Source organism: Bos taurus, chromosome 5 (genome assembly GCF_002263795.3).
Source record: "Bos taurus isolate L1 Dominette 01449 registration number 42190680 breed Hereford chromosome 5, ARS-UCD2.0, whole genome shotgun sequence".
NCBI lineage: Eukaryota > Metazoa > Chordata > Mammalia > Artiodactyla > Bovidae > Bos > Bos taurus.
Genome location: NC_037332.1, coordinates 111,567,602 through 111,591,101, shown reverse-complemented (window position 1 = coordinate 111,591,101; position 23,500 = coordinate 111,567,602). Strand labels below are relative to the sequence as shown.

General features: G+C 42.1%; 1 protein-coding gene across 10 annotated transcripts in view; it reads right to left on the bottom strand.

The window, feature by feature from the left end:
- Positions 1 to 23,500, bottom strand: part of TNRC6B (trinucleotide repeat containing adaptor 6B) — a 252,531-nt gene that overhangs the window by 67,808 nt on the left and 161,223 nt on the right. The gene's annotated exons all lie outside the window — the stretch shown is intronic.

The following is a 23,500-nucleotide window of genomic DNA, read 5'->3' as shown; positions in this document are numbered from 1 at the left end:
TGCAAGGCGACAAACATTTCATCTCTGACCGAGCAGAGCACAGTACTCCGTTTAAGCTAGCAGGATACATAAAACCTAGCGTATTTACTTATCCTCCTTATTTTGGTCTGTAACCCCTTTTGCAACATGATATTAAGTTTGGTTTTAAAGAAGTCCAGTAAAGTGAGTTTTTATAATATCTTTCTAAACACACACACATGGTTATTGTATTTCCACTCAGCAAAGAACCTAATTTGAATATATGACAACATTGTGTTGGCTTCTGACAATACTCCTCACAAATAATGCAGAATATATGACTTCAGTTACAGTATACAGGTATTTATCATAATTTAGGTATTTTCCCATGACATCTTCAGAGCAGTGAATATAAAACCCTATGTTCTAAATTCTGTATTTTTCTTCTACATTATTAACACTGTATGTTTTACATGTTTTCTACTTGTGTTTTTAAGGCTGTATTTAAGGTCCTTTAAATCCATGTATTCCCTATTGGGTGATTTCACAGTTAGGATCACCAGGTTTTGCTCTCCTCAATTAAAAATAAAAATAAGCATTCTAGTTGGAGAAATATGTACAAGAAACTAAGATCATGTAATTTATCCCTCACATTTGAAAAATAACTGCAAAATGCCATACTTACCGTATTACCTAAAATATTCTTACATACAATCTAATATTCTAATATATGTAGAAAGTTGACGACTTCTACTTCTATGTATCAACTGGGAAAAACACATAAACAACCACTGGCGCTTACTTCAAAACTCACAGCTGGAAACCCCAGATGCCAAGCTTATTGAATTTCAGAGCTGGAAAAGAGAGTTAGAAATCAAGCTCTCAGTTCCCAACAACTGACGAGATGCCATCTGCAATACTTGTGGTTTTAGGGGGTCCGACAGCAAATCCATGGTTTCATAGATTATCACTTAGATAAAGGCTAAGTTGAAAGTCAAACAAAGAAAAGCGTTAAATGTCTGCAGACATGGCAAAAACCCCAATGATGGTTCCTGAAGGACTCAAGTTTGGGGACTGAAACTCCCTCAACCTACCCAGAAGGAACCAAGGGCCAGCACTGAGGCACACTCCCATGAACAGGCAGTGACACTTCATTTACAGAAAGTAAGAACTGAACACGCAAACGAAGTGTTTTACCTATACGTCACGTTTTCAGTGGCTCTTTCTACATTCACAGATGCTGCCCTGTCTCCTATACTTCTGGGCATAAATACACAAAAGCCTAAAGTGCACAATTCACATTCCAACACAACGCCATGTTGTTGCTGTCCACCTTGTTTAGTTGCTAAGTCGTGTCCAGCTGTTTTGCAGCCCGATGGACTGTAGCCCGCCAGACTCCTCTTGTCCATGGGGTTTCCCAGGCAAGAATACTGGAGTGGGTTGCCATTTCCTGCTCCTGGGGATCTTCCCAACCCAAGGATCGAACCTGCAACTCCTGAATTGCAGGCGGATTTTTTACCACTGAGTCAACCGGGAAGCCGAACATCCATGACAACTTAAAAACTACAACCAAAGAAGAGATTTTATTATAATTTCCTTAGGCTTAAGGCTGTTTTCTTTGGAGCTGGATTATGTGTACATCAGCCTAAGTGTGAAGTTCCTGGTGAAAATCTACTTGCAGTCGTGTACTACTTTAAGAAAATGGATTTATGAAAATTGGCAAGATAGATGCTGACCATCTAAGGGAGGCTGGCTGCAGATCCTGTTATATTTGGCTCTTAGAACCTCTTGCTTCCTCTGGCTGCAAATTGAAGGAGAAGATGGGGTTCCTCGTGACCCAGTTACTGTAACTTGATTTCCATATTTTAAAATACAACTGACTACAGAAAAAGAGCAACCATAGCCTGAATGAGTATCTGTTTGAATATTCAATGCTCTAAAAAGCATAATGTTGTTAAAGTTTATTTTTAAAAGGCAAGGTAAAACAAAGAAAAGCAGTTAGTCATTAATGAGACACATTCTCAAAAAAACAACTAACCTTTTCAAATATTTTTTCCTATAAACAGGTAATTCAGGGGAAGGGATTGAAACTTATGTTCACTACAAGCAGATTTATTTCCAAAACAAATATTTTTTGAAGCTTTCCAGGAGACAGACTGTGCTTTCACCCTGATCTTTTACTGTGTGTTGGTAGAATCGAGTCTTCTCTTTAAATCTCACTTTCTTAGGAAGAATTCATTTTCCCAAACCAAACCTGACTTCACCTCATCATTCACTTAATAATCAATTAGAAAGTGTGGGGCTCACCTTCTTCTGTTTCAGTTGTGCCGTATGCTGGCTGCACCTTAGAACCATTTGCAGAACTCTGAAATATCTCTATGCTGTGCCAGAGCCCAGCAGGGGTGAAGAGAGCATCCACCCATCTATGGTGGTAGTGATGGGAGATCAGTTACGTGGGGGACTGACCAATAATAACATTAAGGATGACAACAGTCACGTTTCTCAGTATTGAAAAAAGGAGTTACCAAAATGGAAAAAGAAAACTCAAATGAACCCCATGGAGTTGGATCAGTATTAGTTATTGGCATGAACTCATGATTTTTAATACACAGGGCCAGACATAACAAAAAAAAGTAGATGCAATTTTATATTCCTTCATGTATGCAAATACACATACTTATTCCCTAGCTCTATCACTGAGAGGACTTGGGAACAAGCAACATCCAAATATAGTAGCTATGAACATACTTCGAACCCAGATTATGGCTTCTAAATACCATCCTTCACTAAGAGAATCACAGTTGTTTTTTTTTTTTTGAGAAAGAACTAATTTGGGAACTTGATGATGAAAAGCACAAAATGAGCTGAAATGCTTGTTTTCCAACAAGCAAGAAAATCTTTGACAAATGAAGGGACATGTCAAATGGTCACAGAAGCCTGAAGAGGGTCTTACAAGCTAAATCTGGGACAATATGACACTCAAAATAAGTAATGATAGCAACAGATTATAAGCCATTGTATAAGACAGGAAAACGTGAGTCCATACAGAAAGAAATCAGTGAATACCTTGAAACACCAAGGAATGTAATATTCACATAATTTTAAAGCACCACATCACGAAACACTTATTAACTACAAAGGAGAAAACAATAATTATACAGAGGAGAAGCCGGGTGGCTAGCACCTTAGTTAAGTAATCCACATGAAGATCATCAATGATGGGACACACTGAAATTTTGAGTAACCTGACAGGAGACTCTGAGAACACAGCAATAATCCTACGATATGCATAGCCTGAATATCATCATAAAGAAACATCAAAACAGTCCCAAATTGGGAGACATTTTAGAATATCATGGGTTTAAAATCTTCAAAAATTTCTAGGTCACGAACACCAAGGGAAGATGGGGGAACTGTTCCAAATGGAAGGGGACTAAAGGGATACAACCACCAAAAGCAAGTGTGATCCTTCTGTTACAAAGGTCACACTGAGGTAGGGGCCAGAGTAAATGGTAGTAAACCACTCCCAGAGGCAACATTCCAGATCAATCACATAGGAATCTATGGGTTTTTTTCCAAAGCCCCCACCCCAAGTGGTTCTAACATGTAGTTGGAATTGAAAATGACTACTCTAAATTCTCGTGTTAAGCTTACCATTAGCCAGATGCAAGTGTAAACACCGTAATCTAGAATAAATCAAGAATGGTAAAAAGCCAAAACTACTCTTAAAATGTCTAAGGTGAAGAAAATACGAGTGTTTTCTTTCTCCTTTTCTTTTTTTTTTTAAATAAACAACTACTGGTTTCAAGAAGTATGTGCAAGGGACTTATTTTTGAGAAAGGCCGTATTTGAATAAAAGGGGAGACTCTCAATACTCATCAGAGCTGAAGCAGAGCAAGACTTCTGTCTGCAAGTTCAGGACATTAAAGAGTGACAATGCTGGCATTCCTAGAAACTGGCTGTTTCACACATCCAAAACCTCCAAGACCACGTGGGGAGGTCCAGAGCTGGATATCTAGATGCCAATTCCCTAGAGCTGACATCGAAGGCCAGTCACAGTGCAGGTCCTATTTCTACACTACCCTCACCTACTGTGCATACCTGATGCAAAAACCGTCCTCCTTTTTGGTGCTCAGTCACACCTTACCGTGTTGTCAAGTCCTGGCTCAGTAGCTGTCTGCTTCAGTGAAGCCTTCCCTGACAACTTCAACCCATAAGAAACTCACCCTCCTCTGTACATCTCACCATCTCTGCCCTGCCTCTTGTCTGGCCCTGAGAAGGACAGGCAGGGAAGAGGGTTCCACCTTACACATGGTTAGAAAAGGCCTTTCTGATAAGGGGGCCGAAGCATGGAGACCCACTGAGGTGAGGGAGATGTGGCTGTCTGCGCCAGCGGATTCCAGGCAGAGAGACAGCAGCAGAAAGGAATGACACTGGTGTGTTTGGCAAGGAGGCTGGAGTCAAGCGAATAAGGGAGAAGGCGGTGGATGAGATCAGAGGGGTAGCCGGGCCCTGCTGAACGTCACCGCACTTCTCAAATTCAAGGGGACACATCTGGGAACTGAATAAGGGATCAAACTGGGACTGGTGTACACACACAAACCGACACTTCCTCCACCTCTAATTCTGTCATGAAAAGCCCATTTTCCCCCTCCCGCTTTCAGAGCTGCTGCTCCTGTCTTCACAGGAGCTGGCCCGCCCCGCTCAGGGCAGAACGGGAAGCTGAGTAGGCCTGCGTTTGCTACAGTGAAGTCCACTGCTGCCCTTCCTCTTCTTACCACCCAGCACAAATCCTAGGACACACGAGGTCCTCCACTGGATGTTACCAACTGCATGATGATAGAGCGAGAGACGCTTTTCTATCTTTTCAATGGGACATGGTTCGAAAGAAAAAGCCTCAATTAAATTTAACTAGTTAAATCACTCAGCAGACAGACACTGAGTTACTAGTATGTGCCAAGCAATGATCTAGGCATTAGGGATGTAACAGTGGCCTTGGGGGCTGATGGTCTAGACAGAGACAGACAGACAAATGTACACACACAACATCACCAAGAAAATAAAGCTGAGAAAGGAGCTAGAGCGCGACCAAGAGGGAAGGGGCAGGGAAGATGACAGGGTACTTTACACAAGATGTGCATTCATGGAAGGCCTCTCTGAGGCCGTGAGAGATTGGAATGAAGGAAATTACCTGGGAGAAGAGTGACCGACCAGGCAGAGAGAACAGTAAGTTCAAAGATCCTGGGATGGGAGGGTGCTCGGTATGAATTTGGGCTTTTATTTTTTGGGGGGAGGGATATTCTTCCTCCCTCCTCCCACCGCCCCCTCCCCCACAGCAAAAACTCACACACAGGCGTCAGAGTTTTCTGTGCTTATTTTCTAACAGTCCTCACTCACACCAAAAAAAACTAGGCGTTCCATTTCTTAAGAGCTTCCCCCATTCTGTTCCTTTCCTCTTTCCTTCTTCCTATTTCAGTGCCTACTTGCCAAGCTCTGTGCTGGAGGCCAACAACTCCACACGCAGTGCTGCTTGCCTTCCTGGCGCTCTCCGTTCAGATTTTATTGCGGCTGCGCCTGGTCTTACTTGTGGCATGTGGGATCCAGTTCCCTGACCAGGGATGGAACCCAGGCCTCCCACATTGGGAGTGTGAAGTCTTGGCCACTGGCCCACCAAGAAGTGCCCCTCAGCTTAAATTTCTGAACAGCTGTATCTCGCCTCACAACTCTGCCCTCCGTCTTTACCAGTATTTTGCTGTTCTTTACCAGTATTTTGCTGTTGTTGCTGTTGTTCAGTCGCTAAGACATATCTGACTCTTTACGACCTCACAGACTGCAGTACGCCAGGTTTCTCTGTTGTTTGCTATCTCACCGAGTTTGTTCAAACTCATGTCCATTGAGTCGGTGATTTCCAGGACACTGGGGTGCCTTTGGTGTTTTGAAAGTACCAGAACCTTGGACAGGTGAATTCACGGCTTGTGATAAGCCAGGTTAAGATATCAACCTCTTTCCAAAAACTGGAATCACAGCCAATGGTTCCTGAATTAATGTGCTCAAGCCCACTGAGCCTCAAGTATCAAGCAGAGGCAGGGCTGACAACTTCATACTTTGAAAGCAGCAGTCACCAATATACTGACCCAAGAGAAAAGAGTATCTGCCAGGTATGAATAACCGGCTACAACACCGTCAACATCTGACGACTTTCTGGTCGGTACGTATCGCAGCACCTCTGGTTCCAGATCATAACCATATATAATATAATCAAGGCCGCCGCTGCCTCCAAGTCGCTGCAGTCGTGTCCAACTCTGTGCGACCCCATAGATGGCAGCCCACCAGGCTCCCCCATCACTGGGATTCTCCAGGCAAGAATACTGGAGTGGGTTGCCATTTCCTTCTCCAATGCGTGAAAGTGAAAAGTGAGAGTGAAGTCGCTCTGTCTTGTCCGACTCTTAGCGACCCCATGGACTGCAGCCTACCAGGCTCCTCCGTCCATGGGATTTTCCAGGCAAGAGTACTGGAGTGGGGTGCCATTCCCTTCTCCAATAATTAAGGCAGGCAGATCCAAATGGATACAACAGATCCACCCAACAGATGAAATGTGCCAGAAGCAAACCAACACTGTAAAAGAACAAGCTATCAACGACGTCGATGAATCACCAGGGATTATGGTAAGTGACAAAAGCCAATCCCAAAGGTTACATACTGTATGAATCTATTTATAGAACACTCTGAAATGACAAGCAGTTGTCAGGGGTTGCTAGGGGCTGAGGCAGGGTGATTATAAAAAAAGGGTGACACCAGTGGTCCTAAAGGTGATGAGACTTCTGCCTGTTGATGACAGTGGTGGTAGATAAGGGAAGCTACATGTAATACAACTATAAAACTAAACACATACACACACACAAATAAACACAAGTAAAAGTGGGGAAATTAAACAAGATCAGTGAGTTGTATCAATCAGTCTCTTGGCTGTGATACTATACTATAGTTCCACCAGAAGAAACCACTGGCACAAACTGGGTAAAAGGTGCCTGGAATCTCAATATGTTATTTCTTACAACCACATGTGAATCTACAATTATCTCAATAACAATTTTAATGGGGAAAAAAAAAAAAAGAGCCTCAAATACTGATTCATCTTTTAGTTATCTTCTTAAAGCGTTTAAGGACTTCTATTTCAAACAAATATTTTAACAGCTCTTTATGAAAGTCACAGAACAGTCAAAAAGAACTTTAGAAATCACTGTGGTCCTGACGTTCAAAAAATGTATTCCCCCAAATAGGCTAAAATCTACACTTCTCCCCAATATGTCCAAATTAACTGTTACAGTTTTATCAGTCGAGGTTCCTTTGTCTTCCATACATTAGGTATGTGGTAAATATGACACCACAGGGTGTTTAAAATGTTCCTCTACCACGTGATCCACAGCATCATCCTTTTACTGAGGATGTTAGTACTGTACCAGTAATAAAAGCTATTATTTCACTTTGCGGTGGAAGAGTACGTCAACTAAGCCAACATCAACTCCAAGCCCCTTCTGGCCTATTTCCCAGAACTCCTTTTAACTAGAGATTGAAATGTGACTTATGTTCTGCCAATAAGTTGCACGTGTGCGTGACTTTACTAGGGAACTGACAGGGTGCAGGGCACCCCTCTTCTCAGGGAGCAGACATGATGTGGTCCTGGAGCCGAAACCTCTAACAGCGGTTTCCTGAATGTACAGGAAGAGGAAAAAGTTCCCATGGGGCCCCCAGTGGTGTGATTCCCAAGGATCTATGAGACAGCATCACACTTAATAAACCGTTGGCAGCAGTCAAAGTTCCACTGTCTGACACTAAGAACTCTGTCCAACACAGATTTACATAAGCTTACTAAAGCACAGCTAATATACGTGACTTGTACAGACAGTTACTTCCTTAAAAGACAAATGGTAATCCTGGCAATTTATAAAATGTAAGAAAATAACTAGACACAAAACCATTAACAGTCATAACCAATTAAGGATTAATGATACCACACACATATTTGGAGTGAGGACAATTAACAAAAGGAGTGCAATGACAAGAGTTAAGCAAAGTGCTCGAAGTATCCATTTAGAGTGTTTTTAATTAAAAATGCACACAGAAAGAGAGCATGCTGGAATAAATCCATTTCGGCAGAGGAAATTACATAGTAGGGTACTCCAAAGATCTGTGTTGGATTTGTTCTTAACGTTTTTTCATTTGCTGGATCTGACTGAGGGAATTTAATGGGATGCTAATGTAATTTGCACATGATATTAAATTAGTAGTCAAGGCCAAACAACACTGAAGCATCAAAATCATTTTAACATTGAGTGGCTCATGGGAAGAAAATAGTAACATTAAACTAAGCAAAATAAAGGTAAATACATTTTTTATTAATTTAGAGGGATGCAGAAATTTCTCCTGCCCTGAGTTGCATCATGTAATACGTGACAGGCAATTCTTTTGTACGGCGGCTTGAGAGTTTCTCTGGCTGCAAGGAGATCAAACCAGTCAATCCTGAAGGAAATCAACCTTGAATATTCATAGGAAGGACTGATACTGAAGCTCCAATACTTTGGCCACCTGATGCGAAGAGCTGACTCTTTGGAAAAGACCCTCGTGCTGGGGAAGACTGAAGGCAAAAGGAGAAGTGGGAGACAGAGGATGGAACGTGAGCAAACTTCTGGAGATAGTGAAGGACGCGGGGGCCTGTCATGCTGCAGTCCGTGGGGTCGCAAAGAGTTGGACAAGATTTTGCGACGGTACAATAACAACAAAATTAACACTGCTCCTTCTACATATGAGTTACCTTCCTACGTGTGGTTGTGTAAAGCGATGCTTCTCAATCTTTAATGGGAATCTTGTTAAAATGCAGACTCTTATTTAGTAGGTTTGATGGGGACCTACAATTCTCCTTTTCTAACAAGCTGCTGGTCCCTGGACCTTACTTTGAATAGTACAGAAACAATGCACTTGGCTGTTCTTTCTAGGAAAATATGAAATTGTACTGATTTCTTCAAGGATAAATATTAACCTCATTAACATCAAGCTTATGCCCCGTTATTCCTATCTGTGTTTCAGTGCCAAATGACAGTGTAATCTTTATAAAGATATATTAAAAGTCAATTAGACAACTTGTGTAATATCAAATACGCATGAAATTTAATTGAAACGACATGAGGAATAGCTAGGACCACATCTGTGCAGGCAAACAAACCATGATGACAGCAAATGTAGGTATCAATAGTCAAAGGGGGCCATCAGCTGTAGGGGAATGCAGATTTCAAGTATGTCAAGCACAAAAAGAATCTGCATTTCAGAATCAGTGAAATACGGCAACAATACTTCTGTGAACATAACCTCTGACTCCAAGTGTCTCACAAATCTCTCCACATCCCACAACTAAGGTACACGCAAGGAATAGGTTTATTTGGAATTACTCAAATCAGAAAAAGGAAGAAAAAACATTTACAAGAACTTGTTTTCACTTTCAAAAATTCCACGTGGCAAAAGTTATAACGAGTGATAGGGGAGGTTTTCCCTTGCAAAACCCTTCAGGGTTAGAATGGTGATTGAGAAACAGCTCATTTGAAATGACTCTTCTTATACTTTATATACTCTTGCCTCGCAGCCCAGCAGTCTCTAACAAAGATCTAACAAAGATCTTTATTCAGTCCTAGTGCAGCTGTGTAGGAAGTTCCTTATATTGCTTTGGGAATTATCTCCTTATAGCTTCCGCCCACCGGTCCTAAGCTTTCCTTTCCAGACTGCACAGAAGTCTTCTAAATCCATATTTGTAGCCACCCATCATGTATCCCAGAGGCTTCCTCACAGTCTTCAAACAGTTCACCTGTGACCTGGTTTTCTAGCCCCTCACCACCATCCCCTAGGCATATTCACTGTGTCGACGAGCATCCAATTGCTGGGTAAGGCAGGACCAAACAGAGCAGGCCTGCCACTTCCTCATACAGATAATACCCCACTGTCAGTTCGGTCGCAGAGCCCATCTGCCTTCCCCAGCAATCACATCTTTCTGAGTTACAGCCACTTCTCACCCCTATGTTTCACAGTGTTGCTAAGTTACTGCTCCGTGATTGAGTAGAGGGTCTTACATGTATCTCTCCCAATGCCTTCTGTGCCTGACTGTCAGCCTAGCATTGCCACCCCCTACAGCTGGCAGGGGAAGCCTGGCACAACATTTCCCAGAATCCCATTCTCTTGTCTGTTTTAAGTTAGATACGGCCAATGAGAAGCTCCTGCTCTAGTATAGACAGAAGTCAGTATTCTCTGAAAATAGCTGGAAGCAGACACACAGGCAGCGGCAGACAGGACTTTCCACTTTCACAGCAGCTTCCAGATGAACTGGAGCCATACTGGAGCTGCAGACGACCGCTGAGACCATGCTTCCCTAGGAACCTGGCATTCTAATTTCATCAACAACAATGGTCTCTTGCATTCTACTCCCGCCCACCCCCGACTCTCTAATGGTTGTGTGAGCTTTTAATTCCCTATAGAAAAGCCTTTTCTTTTTGGAAAATACAATCGATTCTACCCCCAAAAGTTACCAGAATTAATAAATGACTTTAGCAAGGTTACAGGATATAAGATCAATACATAAAACCAATTCTATTTCTGTATACTAACAACAATCAAAAACTGAAATTTTTAGAAATCCTACTTATAGTAGCATTGAAACCTACGAAGTATTTAGAGGTAAACCTGATGATAAAGTCCTATCCTTGTACACTGAAAACTGTAAAATGCTGATAAGAGAAAAATTTTAAAACCTAAATAAGTGGAGAGATACACTGTGTTCACAGACTGGAAGACAGCACTGTTTATATGTCAGTTCTCCCAAAATTGATTTACAGATTTGACACAATCCCTATCAAAATCTCGGCACGACTTTTAAGTAGAAACTGACAAGCTCTTTTAAAAATTCCTAAGGACCCAGAATAGGCAACAAGTTTCAAAAAGAACAGCTGGAGGGCTCACAGCACCTGACACGCAGACTTATTATAAAGATATAGTAATCAAGGCAGTGCAGTATTGCCATCGACAAAGACAAAAAGTTCAGTAGGATGAATCAGATTCCAGAGGTAGATCAATACAGAAATGGACAACTGATTTTCAAAAAGGTACAAAGGTAATTCAGCAGAGAAAGAATAGTCTGTTCTCTACAAACGGTGGGGAAGCAGCTGAACAGCCATATGTTTAAAAAAAAAAAACCCTCAACCCAGACCTTACACTACATACAAAAATCAACTCAAAAGGACCACAGACCTGAACATAAAACTAAAAGAAAATAAGGAAAAGAAAATCTTTGTGAACTTGGGTTAGGAAGATTATTTCTTAGCCCTAACGACAAAAGGATGATCCACAAAAGAAAAAAAAAAAAAAAAAAACACAATACATTTGATTCTTCAGAATTAAGAACCTCTACTGTCCAAAAGATGCCGTTAAGAGAAAAAGAGCAGCAGACTGGGAGAAAATATTCGCAAATCACCTATCTGATAAAGAATGCATCTCCAGATAGATAAAGAACCCTGGAAATCTAATAATATATTTTAAAAACCCTATTTTTCAAATGGGCAAACTTTGTAGCAGCTTGATTTTAAGAGCTGAAAACTGTAAACGACTCAATTGTGCATCAGTTGGTAAATGGATCAACAAATTGTGGTAGGGCATACAATCAAACAGTTCTCAGCAATAAGGGAACAGTAACACAAAGCATGGATAAAACTCAAAGTAATTATGTTGAATGAAAGAAGCCAGAAGAGAACTGTATGGTCCATTTGTATAATATTCTAGAAAACACAAACTAATCTGTAAGGGCAGAAAGCAGATCAGCAGTTACCTGGGGGCTGGGAAGGGACAGGGCAGGGCCAAAAGGAAGACGGACAAGTGGGCACTAAGAGACTGTGGGGACTTCCCTGGTGGTCCAGTGGCGAAGACGCTACACTCCCAATGCAGGGGGCCAGGTTCAATCTCTAGATAGGGAACCAGATCCCATGCCACAACTAAGAGTTCACATGCCACAACTAAGCCCCAGCTCAGCCAACACAGACATACACACATACACAGATGGAGACTTTGGGAGATAACGGATATACTTTTCATTGTAAGCATACACAGTTCAAAACTGCATGTATTCTGAACACTTCAAATCTAAGCACTTCAATTCTAATTTAGTATTTCAGTTACACCTCAAAAAGGGGCTGAAAATAAAAATGAAAAAGAGAAGAAACTCTTTCCTCCATGGAATACCTGGAATGGCCTCTATTTTCCTGGTAGAACCCTGACTGTGCACTGGTACCTGTGAGCTCTAACAGTTGAAATTTCATCCAGGTTGGACAGTCTAAGATGCCAAATCTTTAAATCGGAGCTTCTGCATTGATAACATTCCTGTGAGTGTAAAGTACCATTTTTAAATGCAATGAAGCCTCCTGTAAAAGAAATCTTAATAAGGTAAATGTCTGAACTTTTAAACCATTACATTTCACTGCTTTAACTCTCTGCTGCTGCTGCTGCTAAGTCACTTCAGTCGTGTCTGACTCTGTGCGACCCCAGAGATGGCAGCCCACCAGGCTCCCCCGTCCCTGGGATTCTCCAGGCAAGAACACTGGAGTGGGTTGCCATTTCCTCCTCCAATGCATGAAACTGAAAAGTGAAAGTGAAGTCACTCAGTCATGTCCGACTCTTAGCGACCCCACGGACTGCAGCCCACCAGGCTCCTCTGTCCATGGGATTTTCCAGGCAAGAGCTTTAACTCTCTAGATTGCTATAAATTGCCAGCCTGTTTACTGGGATTTTCTCCTGATGTTTCCATTCAGCTGGTAACACCTATACTGTTGTTGTTGTTTAGTGGCTAAGCCGAGTCTGACTCTTTTCAACCCCACGGACTGTAGCACGCCAGGCTCCTCTGTCCATGGGATTTCCCAGGCAAAAATACTGGAGTGGGTAGCTATTTCCTTCTCCGGGGAATCTACCCAACTCAGGGACTGAACCCACATGTCCTGCACTGGCAGGCAGATTCACTACAACTGAGCCACTAGGGAAGCCTCATACCTTTATGATGTGTCTATAGTGCAACTCTGAATCAAATCTTCTAATTTTTCAACTATTCTTTTGGTTTTGCTTGCCTCAAACTAAGGTTCTTCAAGCTCAAAAGATCCCTGAGGTTTTCAAGACCTAAGATCTGGTGAATAAATCTTTGTTAACACCATCTTACATTTTACTCCTGAAAGTACTTGCTAAGGCTCCAAAAGACAGCCTGAAACTAGGAGTAGTTTACAAATACTCAATAGACTAAGAAGCAACATCCTGAGGAGGGCTTTTAATATGTATATCCTGGAACCACTAAAGACTATGTTTAAACCCTAAGGGCCAAACACACAAAGCCAGAGAAGCACTCTACCCTTAGTATTCAACAGTATAGAAAGCGAAAAGAAACAAGCTATAGGAGTCCAGGCCAGGGTTCTGGAAGCCACAACAGAATAGCAAAGTATGGTTTCTCAGCAGAAAAGAAAACAGCTTATCAATGAGAACCCAAAGTGTGAGGCACATGTCATTTAGAGAGCAATCAACAACTAAGACCAGTAGACAGTGGGGCTGCTTTCACGAAACACTTAGAAGCTTTTGTTTTTATACTGTTTTCCCACCCTTCTTTGCCTGCTTCCATGTATGGGCCAACACAATTATACATCAAGAGACGTAATAACAACAACTGACCTTAGAAATCCAATAGACTGTTTGCAACTCAATCACAGTAAGTTAAAAACCCCTTTAGAAGGCAATTTTAAAGCAATAAAAGCATGACAAACAACTCTTAAGATTATGTACTCTCCACGTTCATCCAGGAGGACTTGGTGGCTAGGACATCAAAATGCTTCAAGTGCACATGTCTACCCCAGCAGGGCCTGGTCTCTTCAGATGCTCACTCAGCAGGCTTGGGCTGAGTTCAGACTCCTGTGAGTGCACTCCCAGGGGCCGGGGTTGGGGGGGGTGGTGGGGTGTCCAGAAGGTTGGAGAGATTCTTAGTGGTCTGTTGCCTCCCTACACAGGAGAAGGGAGTGTGGGCCATTATCCTCACTCAGGCTCTGGAGTCTCCTCTTTCACTGACCAAGCCACTTTCTCAGGGCTGCCCGGGCACACATAAGAAACAGAGCTAAATAGTGGGCATGAAAACCTTTAAAAGCATGACTCAGATCTAAAGGGGAGAAAAGAATGGAATTCAAACAACGAATCATGGTTCTCCTCTGACCAAGGTGGGAAGGGTCTTGTCATATCACAGGCCACCAGGGAAAGTGACTTTTGCACGTCTTTCTAGATCTGTGCCTTAAGAGAAAGCCAAGCATTTTACTCAGAAATTAAGAGGAGGAGACTTGGGGCCTTACCTCAGAGATCACATAGGACCTTACTGCCAACAGTGAGTGAGACAGGCAGGGTGCAGCTTCCTGGTTATAGGCACCACTACCACTGTACTAAGTCTATGCCTGTTATTCTAATTCTGGAAATCCTCTGAGAAAGGGTGCTATTTGTGACACTTATCTTGGTATTGAAAAATGAGCAGAGAAGGAAATCAACTCTGAATTCAGGATCCACAGGTTGACAGTTGCACCCTACTTCTCAATGCTTTTAATTTGTGCTCTATTTTCAGAATAGTAAAAATGCAAAGTCCTGTTTTTGTATGCCAGTTGTCGTTTAAATTTAGCAAGTTGAATGATAAAAATTGAATTACCTTGAGGGAAATGTACATTTCTAAAAGATAAGCATGTTTGATGTTAATAAGTAACCAGCTACAGAGTATGGATAACTCCTGAACTTACATGACCCAGTTGTTCATCTAAAATTATACACAGGTGGGAAGATGACTCAAAATTTAAAATGCCATTTATACACAGCCTTTTGGTAACAACTAAGCCAACATGTAACTGTGTTTGATGCTTCAAGACCACATACAGGATGCCTAATTCTAGATTATATTTTATGGCTCTATATACACAATTTTGTACCTAATTTCTACTTAGGTCATCTGAGGAAAATTTTTAGAGAGTAATCTACCATTGTAACCTTTAATAACATTATTCAAATCTAGGGAATTGCAAATGTATGCTTTTAACAATCTCAGTAATAGCCAAGTGTAAATATCATGGTTTTCTGAAAGAACACTTAAGTTTCTCTTAAACAAGAGATCAAGGTCTTTTTTTCCCCTGGTAGTTAAGAATCTTGCTTCCTGTATAAAATCTGTATAATCTCTGAGTCTAGAGATTCGCAACAAACGCCTGCAGTGTTTCTCTATTTTTGTGTGTGTGTTTCAGGACTCAGTTTCCAACATCTTCAAAGTTTTTTTGATTCCATCTCCCACAACCCCATATCCAAGTACAATCAATTACAACAAACAGAGCCCTCTACCAAGGTCAGGCAAAGAGAAAACACAAGCTTTGAAGTCTGACAGTTTTAAGACCAAATTACCTGCATCTCCAGCCTCAGTTTCTACTCATGGCAGGAACTTGGGCAAATTATCTGGCTTCTAGGTTTCAGTTTCTGCATCTATAAAATGCGGATTATGCTGGTTGTCATGAAGAGTGGCTGTGCTGACTGGAGACAGTGAATCAAAGCATCTTACAATAGCCAGTCCATGGGCTGCAGCTTCTGCTTCTCTTCTGGCAGCAGTTCCCTCAGCCTTCTCCTCCCTATCAAGCATCTATGATGCATAAACCCCAGAGGAAGGGCTTGGGTAAGACACAAGGAGGTATGAGACACAACATTTCTGAGACATACTGAAGAGCCACCATGACTCTACTCAATTAGACCCATACCGCACACCTCACGTGAAAATAAACTCTAGATGAAGGGAAAAGTTCAATATAAAGGAAAGAAGGAAGTGCATATTCTTCACTAAAGCACTGAAGAAGCTGGCTGATTTCTCTTTTCATAATTACAGAGTAAACAAAGACTTTCTAATTTCTAACTATGATACAAACTCAGATCTCATAAACAAATGATTGCTGTATCTATATAAAATACAGATATTTATAAACTTTAAAACCATTATTATGATAAAACCCACCAGGAACACAACCAGTGTTTGCTGGGAAAAATATATTAGCAATTCACATCACAAAGAGTTGGGTTCCGTGATACATAAAGAGCTCCCACAAATCAGTAAGGAAAAGGTCAACAATCCAATAGAAAAGTAGGTGAAGGAAATGAACTCATTGTTCATAGTTCACATCTAAAACATCTGAGAAGATAATCTACTGCATTCCCTGTAAGAGAATAGCATTATTAAAACTGTCCTGGAATACCACTTCTCACTTACCAAACTGTCAAGGACAAAATTTGTAAAACTACAATGCTGTCAAAGGTGCCAGGGGAAAGGCATTCATATATGTTGCTGGTGAGAATATAAACTAGTAAAATCTCTATAGAGGACAATTTAAACGTTTTCTACCAAAGTTAAAGTGTACACAGTCTTGGACTTAGCTATCTCACTTTTAGGAACATTATCGCAGGAAAATAATTATACATGTGGGAGATGACAGACCTAAAGAACATGACCGCATCATGTTTATAATGGCAGAAGACTGGAAACAGTCCATCAAGTAGGAAGCTGCTTATAGAAATTATAGCTTATCCACACAAGGAAATACTATGTAATTATGAAAGGAAGCTCTTTACGTACTAATGAAAATAGATCTTCAAGATATATTGTTAAATTTAAAAGCAAGATGCAAACAAGTGTACTTTAATTATCAGGTACATAAGAAAAAGAGGGCTTATGTGTAGCTCTTTATATATGAATAGAGACTCCTTGGAAGAAAACATTTAAAAAAACCAGTAATACTATTGCATTGAAAAGGAAAAGCTGGGTGGTGGTTAGACAACTGTGTACTTTTTTCAACCAAATAAATTCAGTTTTAAAGAAGATACTTGCAAATGATATATCTGATAAGGGGTTAATATCCAAAGTATACAAAGAACTCATATAACTCAACATCAAAAAAAAAAACCAAAAACTTAAAAAAATGGGCAGAGGACCTGATTAGACATTTTCCCAAAGACATATAGATGGCCAATAGGCACCTGAAAAGATGGTCAACATCAGTAGTCACCAGGGAAATGAAAATCAAAAGTACAATGACACGTATCAGCCCATATTTATCAGAATGGCTATTATCAAAAGAACAAGTAAGTGTTGGTAAGGAAGTGGAGAAAATGAAACCCTGGAACACTGTTGGTGGGAATGTAAACTGATGTAGTAACTATGGAAAACAGTATGGAAGTTTTTCAAAAAATGAGAAATAGTTACCATACAATCCAGCAATTCAACTTCTGGGTATTTTTCTGAAGAAAACAAAAACACTAATTGGAAAAGATACATGTACCTCTATGTTCACTGCAGCACTGTTTACAACAGCCAAGATATGGAAGCCACCTAAGTGTCCACTGACAGATAAATGGATAAAGAAGATTCCGTATGTGTATATATGTATGTATGTATCTATCTATATATAGGAATATTACTTGACCATAAAAAAGAAAGAAACCTCCATATTATGCTAAGTCAAAGAAATGAAAGACAAATATCGTACAATTTCACTTACATGTGAAATCTAAAAAAAAAAACAAAAAAACAAAAACAAAAAAAAAAACCACCAAAAAACAAAAACAGAACAAATAGAAAACAGAACAGACTCACAGAGAACAAACAGGTGGTTGCCAGAGAAGGGAGGGGGTGGGTGGGAGATGAGTGAAACACGTAAAGGATTAAGAAACATAAACTTCCAGTTACAACATAAATGAGTCATGGGATCAAATGCACAGCATAGGAGATATAGAGTCATTAAAAAAAAAAAAAAAAATAGCAAGATGCTACCACTGAGGGAAACAGTAGACAGTACACAAGATTCTTTTTTTTTTTTTAATAATTTTTAATTTGTGGTTAAGTCTTAAAACATACTATTTTAACCGTAACTGTACAGTTCAGTGGCACTAAGTGCATTCTCACTGTTGTACAGCCCTCACCATCATCCATCTCCCGAATGCTCCAGCTTCCTAATCTGAAACTTGGCCCCATTAAACACTGATTCTCCATCCCCCCTCCCTACCCCACCAACCCCCAGTTCAGGGTATCTACCAATGTATTTTCTGATTCTATGAGTTTGACTATTCTAGGTAAAGATTATTTCCTAAAAAATATATATTTTTAAAAAAACCACTGTTATTTCTTACAACTGCAGGTGAATCTATAATTATCTCAAAATAAAGTTTAAATTAAAAAATTTTTTTGTTTTATTTGAGTAAGCAATATATCATGGGTCTGGAAGTCTAATGGGCAACCAAAGCAGTGATGCTATCCTGAGTACAGAAGAAAGATCACTGTTGAGCTCTCACACAGGAGTCTGGATTCCACTAAGAGCACCCTCCATTCCCCAGACAAACCCCATTCCTGTCGGGTCCATGCTCTTGGAATGCAAACTTTTGGTTCCAATTAAGGCCTTCCAATCCTCCCCAAGTGGCTCAGCGGTAAAGAATCCACCTGAGATGCAGGAGCCGCAGGAGACTCCAATTCGATCCCTGGGTCAGGAAGATCTTCTGGAGAAGGGAATGGCAACCCACTCCAGTATATTCTTGCCTGGAGAATCCCATGGACAGAGGATCCTGGCAGACTACAGTCCATAGGGTTGCAAAGAGTTGGACACGACTGAAGCGACTTAGCACACATGCACCTAAGGCCTTCCAATAGCCAAGACATTTCCCCTTGGTCTTCTCCCCATCCCCTCAGCATTTTGTACAGTGGTTCACAGAGGGAACTGTGCAGGCCACAAACATGAAGCTACGGGCTGCCCGGATCAGCCATGAGAGAACAAAAACTTCCTCAAGCAATAAGCTGCAAACGGACAATTAAGAACTTTCAGGGACTTCCGACTTTTACCTCCATGAGATGTTGTGAAGAGAGAGGAGGTCAGGGGAGACTCCAAAGAACAAGAATTTGCTGTTGTCTCCACTGTGCCTTGAGTTGAAAGTGCCCCCATTATTACATATGAGTCATCATCCTGCTTCCTGGCTACACCTTAAAATGGAAAAAGAGATGGATGGGCCAGGACACCTTACCTTCAGGATAGCAGCCATTATACTCCTTCAGTTAGATCGCCCTTATATAGACTCCAGGCTCACCAAGCAACCGTCGAACTCTAAAACACAGGTCACCTGGAACAAGGACAGGCTGGGACAGAATGTCCAGTGGGAGCCCTGGAGCCAGGGCAGCAAGAAGGGAGACAGGAGTCAATAAAGGGGGTGAGAAAGGAGCCTATAATCTTCACCTAAGAGAAAGGGAGAAGGAAATGGCAACCCATTCCAGTACTCTTGCCTGGAAAATCCCATTAACAGAGGAGCCTGGTAGGCTACAGTCCATGGGGTCGCACAGAGTCGGACACGACTGAGTGACTACTTAAGTAGTAAGTAAGCAGTAACAGAAAACTAGCATCCAAACAAATCCGCCTTTCCATCTTTCCTGAGCACTCAACTGGTGTAAGACCATGGCCCGTGAAACATCAGCTGGACACCCAGAGCTGTCTTAGGAACACAACAGGTAAGCACTACTGTGAACAATTCATTCACCTAAAAGAAGGAAGCCATTGTCCCAACAAAAAGCAAATGCACGCTGTGCTGTGTTGCAGTGGAAGAACTGGAACCTGCAACATGCTGGCGGGGCCTAAGTGTCTAGACAGAAGACAGACCACTACAGGTATCGACAAAATTGGCTTGGGGTGGGGAGGGAAGGGAGAGCGAGCTGGGACGGGCGAGAGATGGGCTGCCTCACAGGGATTCCATCACCATCAGGAAACCCGACGCTTCCCCAAAACAGCCAAGCCTTCTCACTCAAAGCGTGTTAGGTGGGGCTCTGGGGTTAAAATCTATAGTTGTGTGCTTTCCCCTTACATGCCCGCTTTAGCTTTACTTTTTTCACTCATTTTATCTGACATGCTCTGGGCCCTTACCAAATTAGATCAACGAGCCCAGTCTTGAAAAGCTAACAACTGCTTTCCAAACACACCAATTTCCTTTTTTCTAAAACAAAGGCTTTAAAAGGGAAAGGAAAGTGAAGAAAGAGAATGCGTTCCTGCCAATTTTTCTGGCCAAGTTGGGGTTTCCAGTTAAGCTTTCCACTCTTGTATGTACAGCTTTTGCTTTTAAAAAAAAAAAAAAAGGATGAAACAAGAAGGGAAATGAAACACTATGTACCAAAACTGAACCACAGAGGTGCTAACCAAAAGGCAGAAATATTTCCTAGAAGATAAAATGATTTAAGCAAACACTTGAACAACAGTGAGCACACATGCAGACTGTTTGCTGCCTCCAACAGGGAGGATTTAAACAGCCCCTCCCTCTTCTGAGCCACTCTAACTTGGACAGAGGGACAAAGGTTCCCCGGAAGCTGGGAGGGAAGGGGGCTCAACCACCACCCCTCTCCAAGGGAGAGGAGACTGCACCTGGGCACTCACACCACCCTGCCCTCCATCCCGCGCCTGGTCGTCCTGGGGGTTCCGGCTCCAGGAACACGGTGGCTTGTCCATGGTCAACAAGAATCTGGGGATTAATATAATTAACACTGCTGTATGTTATATACGAAAGTTCTTGAGATAGTAAATCCTAAGAGTTCTAAACACAAGAAAAACGTATTTTTTTTCTTTAAAAAATAAAAAAAATGTGTCCATGAGGTGATGGATCGTCACTAAACCTATTGTGGTAATCACTTCATAATGTAAGTTAAATCATCATACTGTACACCTTAAACTTAAGTAGGCTTCCCTGGTGGCTCAGATGGTAAAGCGTCTGTCTACAATGCGGGAGACTTGGGTTTGATCCCTGGGTCGGGAAGATTCCCTGGAGAAGGAAATGGCAACCCACTCCAGTACTCTTGCCTAGAAAATCCCATGGATGGAGTAGCCTGGTGCGGGCTACTCCATCCATGGGGTCGCAAAGAGTTGGACACGACTGAGCAACTTCACTTTTAAACTTAAGTAGTGCCATATGTCAGTTACATCTCAACAGAACCGGAAGGAAAAACAAAAAGAACCTGGGGATCCTTGGGACTTCCTGGTGGTCCAGTGGTTAAGATAACATGCTTCCACTTCAGGGGGCATAGGTTCAATCCCAGGCTGGGGAATTAAGATTCCACATGCTGCGTGGTGTCCGAAAAAACAGGTTTAAAAAAAAAAAGAGAATCCTTCAGCAAGACTTCCCCACTACACTTACCAAACCCAGGGTTCAGGAGGCCAGAGCATCCAGGCTAGGATGTGCTAAAATGCTCCAAGCTCCACCCCTACCCTACAATAAGAGCAGTACTCAGCAAGACCAGCTGTGAGCTCTATCATAATCTGTTGCTAATAAAGTTCCTGTGTTTTCTAATGATTTTTTTTCCCCCAGAACGAAGGGCTTTCCTGTGTAATCCTGTGTAACGTTTTCTTCCCCCACACAATCATTTAGTGCCCCCTACAGGCCACGCCTTGTGCCGGGTAGGTATTCAGGATAGAGGAGAGAAAGACAGAAACGGTGCTTACATTCCAGTAAAACAGGTAGTAAGCCAACTAAGAAACGAGTAACATGATTTTAGTGACCAGTGAAGAAAATAAACCAGGTAGGGTAATGGCAACAGAGACATCGGAGAATGGGTTCTTCCACAGAAGATGAGCAAGGCTTCCAAGGAAAGGAGGCAATATTTGAGCACTGACTGTTGAAAAAGAACCACGTGGGGATAGAATATTCTAGAGAGAGGGAAGAACCAGTCTAAAAGGAACGGGGGAAACCACCTCGTTATGTGAAAGGCACAGTAAGACCTGTGTGGCCACTGTTGACACCAAAGCACTTAACCGAAGTCTACAGGGTAAATGGCAGTCAGAGGCTGGCATGGGGGCGGGGAGCAGGGTTCAAGGTGAACACCCAACAGCACCAGCCATCACGTGCAGGAACGACTTGTCCTCCTGCTGCAATCAAAGGACCTCCAGACTCCTGCCCGGCCTCTTCCAGACCACATTCCCAAGCCTGGACCCTGGCTAAGGTGACATCCGCCTCCAGAAATGACTCTTGCTCCTTCAAACAGCTGGCCCTCCTTATCTGCAGATGACTGGTTCCAGGACGCGCCCCTGGCCCCCCACCCATGGATACCAAACCTTTTGAAAGTTCAAACCTTTTGAAGTTCAATTCCTTTATACAAAACGATGGAGTCCAGTCGGCCCTCCGTATCCGCGGGTTCCGCACCCGTGAACTCAACCAACCTGGGACAGGGAACCCGCGGACATGGAGGGCCCGCAGTGTGTGCCTTCCATCTAGCTGAAGCCCCCCACTTGGGGCTCACCACCTCCCTGTCTTCCTGTTAGATCCAACGCAGGGATTCCTATCAGCCTGGTGCACTTACTCACTTTTCTAAGCAAATACTGACAGTCCACCTTCTAAGTGCCCAGTATTATTCTGGCCCCGGGATACAGAGGCTGAACCAGACACTGGTCTACCTGGTCTCCTGGGGGAGGAACTGGTCAACAGTTTATACACAATCGGGTAACGGGATAATAAAGGTTCATATGACTTTGATAACTGCCTCTGACAACAATTTGAGTCTTTTGTGGGTGATGTCATCTGTCCAGATCAGCCTGAAAACACAAGAGCCCAGTGACCTTGCTTCCCAGAATACCCAGGAAGTTTGGTTTAAGTCTGTTGCTCCTCAAAAGCGTCCTGATTTGGACACTAAACTCATCCTACCCATCAGGATCAAACCTCCACTTCTGAGCCTGGCTCTTAGAGCCTGCCCTGCCCGGGGCTTCAATTTACTTCTCCATCTCCTCTACCATGCCTCCTCAAACCTTCACTTCCTGTTACCAGAACCCACTGTCACCTCCTGTCTTTTCTCTGGTACACGAAAGGCCCTTTATAAATGACTGTGAATACAAAGAAATAAAAGAGGATGTCCAACTATCCCTGGGCTGGCTGGAGTCTCTCTCCTACAGAAGCCATTCAGACTGCACTTTCCCACCCTGCCCAGAAGTCCTAGTCTTCATTATCAACTAGTCATCAATACGCTACCACGTTATAGGATTTCACAGTTATTTTTACTATTATGAAGTTAAGTCATTGTTTTTAAGAATATTATAAACTGAAAGTATTAGAAGCTCAGTCATGTCTGACTCTTTGTGACCCCATGGACTCCCTCATCAGGCTCCCTCTGTCCATGGGATTCTCCAGGCAAGAATACTGGAGTGGGTTGCCATGCCCTTCTCCAGGGGATCTTCCTGACCCAGGGATCAAACCCGAGTTTCCCACACTACAAGCAGATTCTTTACCGTTTGAGCCACAAGAGGAACCCCAAGAATATAAGCACCCTGAAAATAGTAGCCCTAACTCTATAAACTATTATAAAGAAATAAGTCAGAGAATGTAACAATCATAAACCAGGATTTACTGTGACAAATAACTTTTGTCTTCTTCAAAGCAGTTATCTCAAAGGGTTATGTGCTTATTCCAGTAACAATTTTCTTGG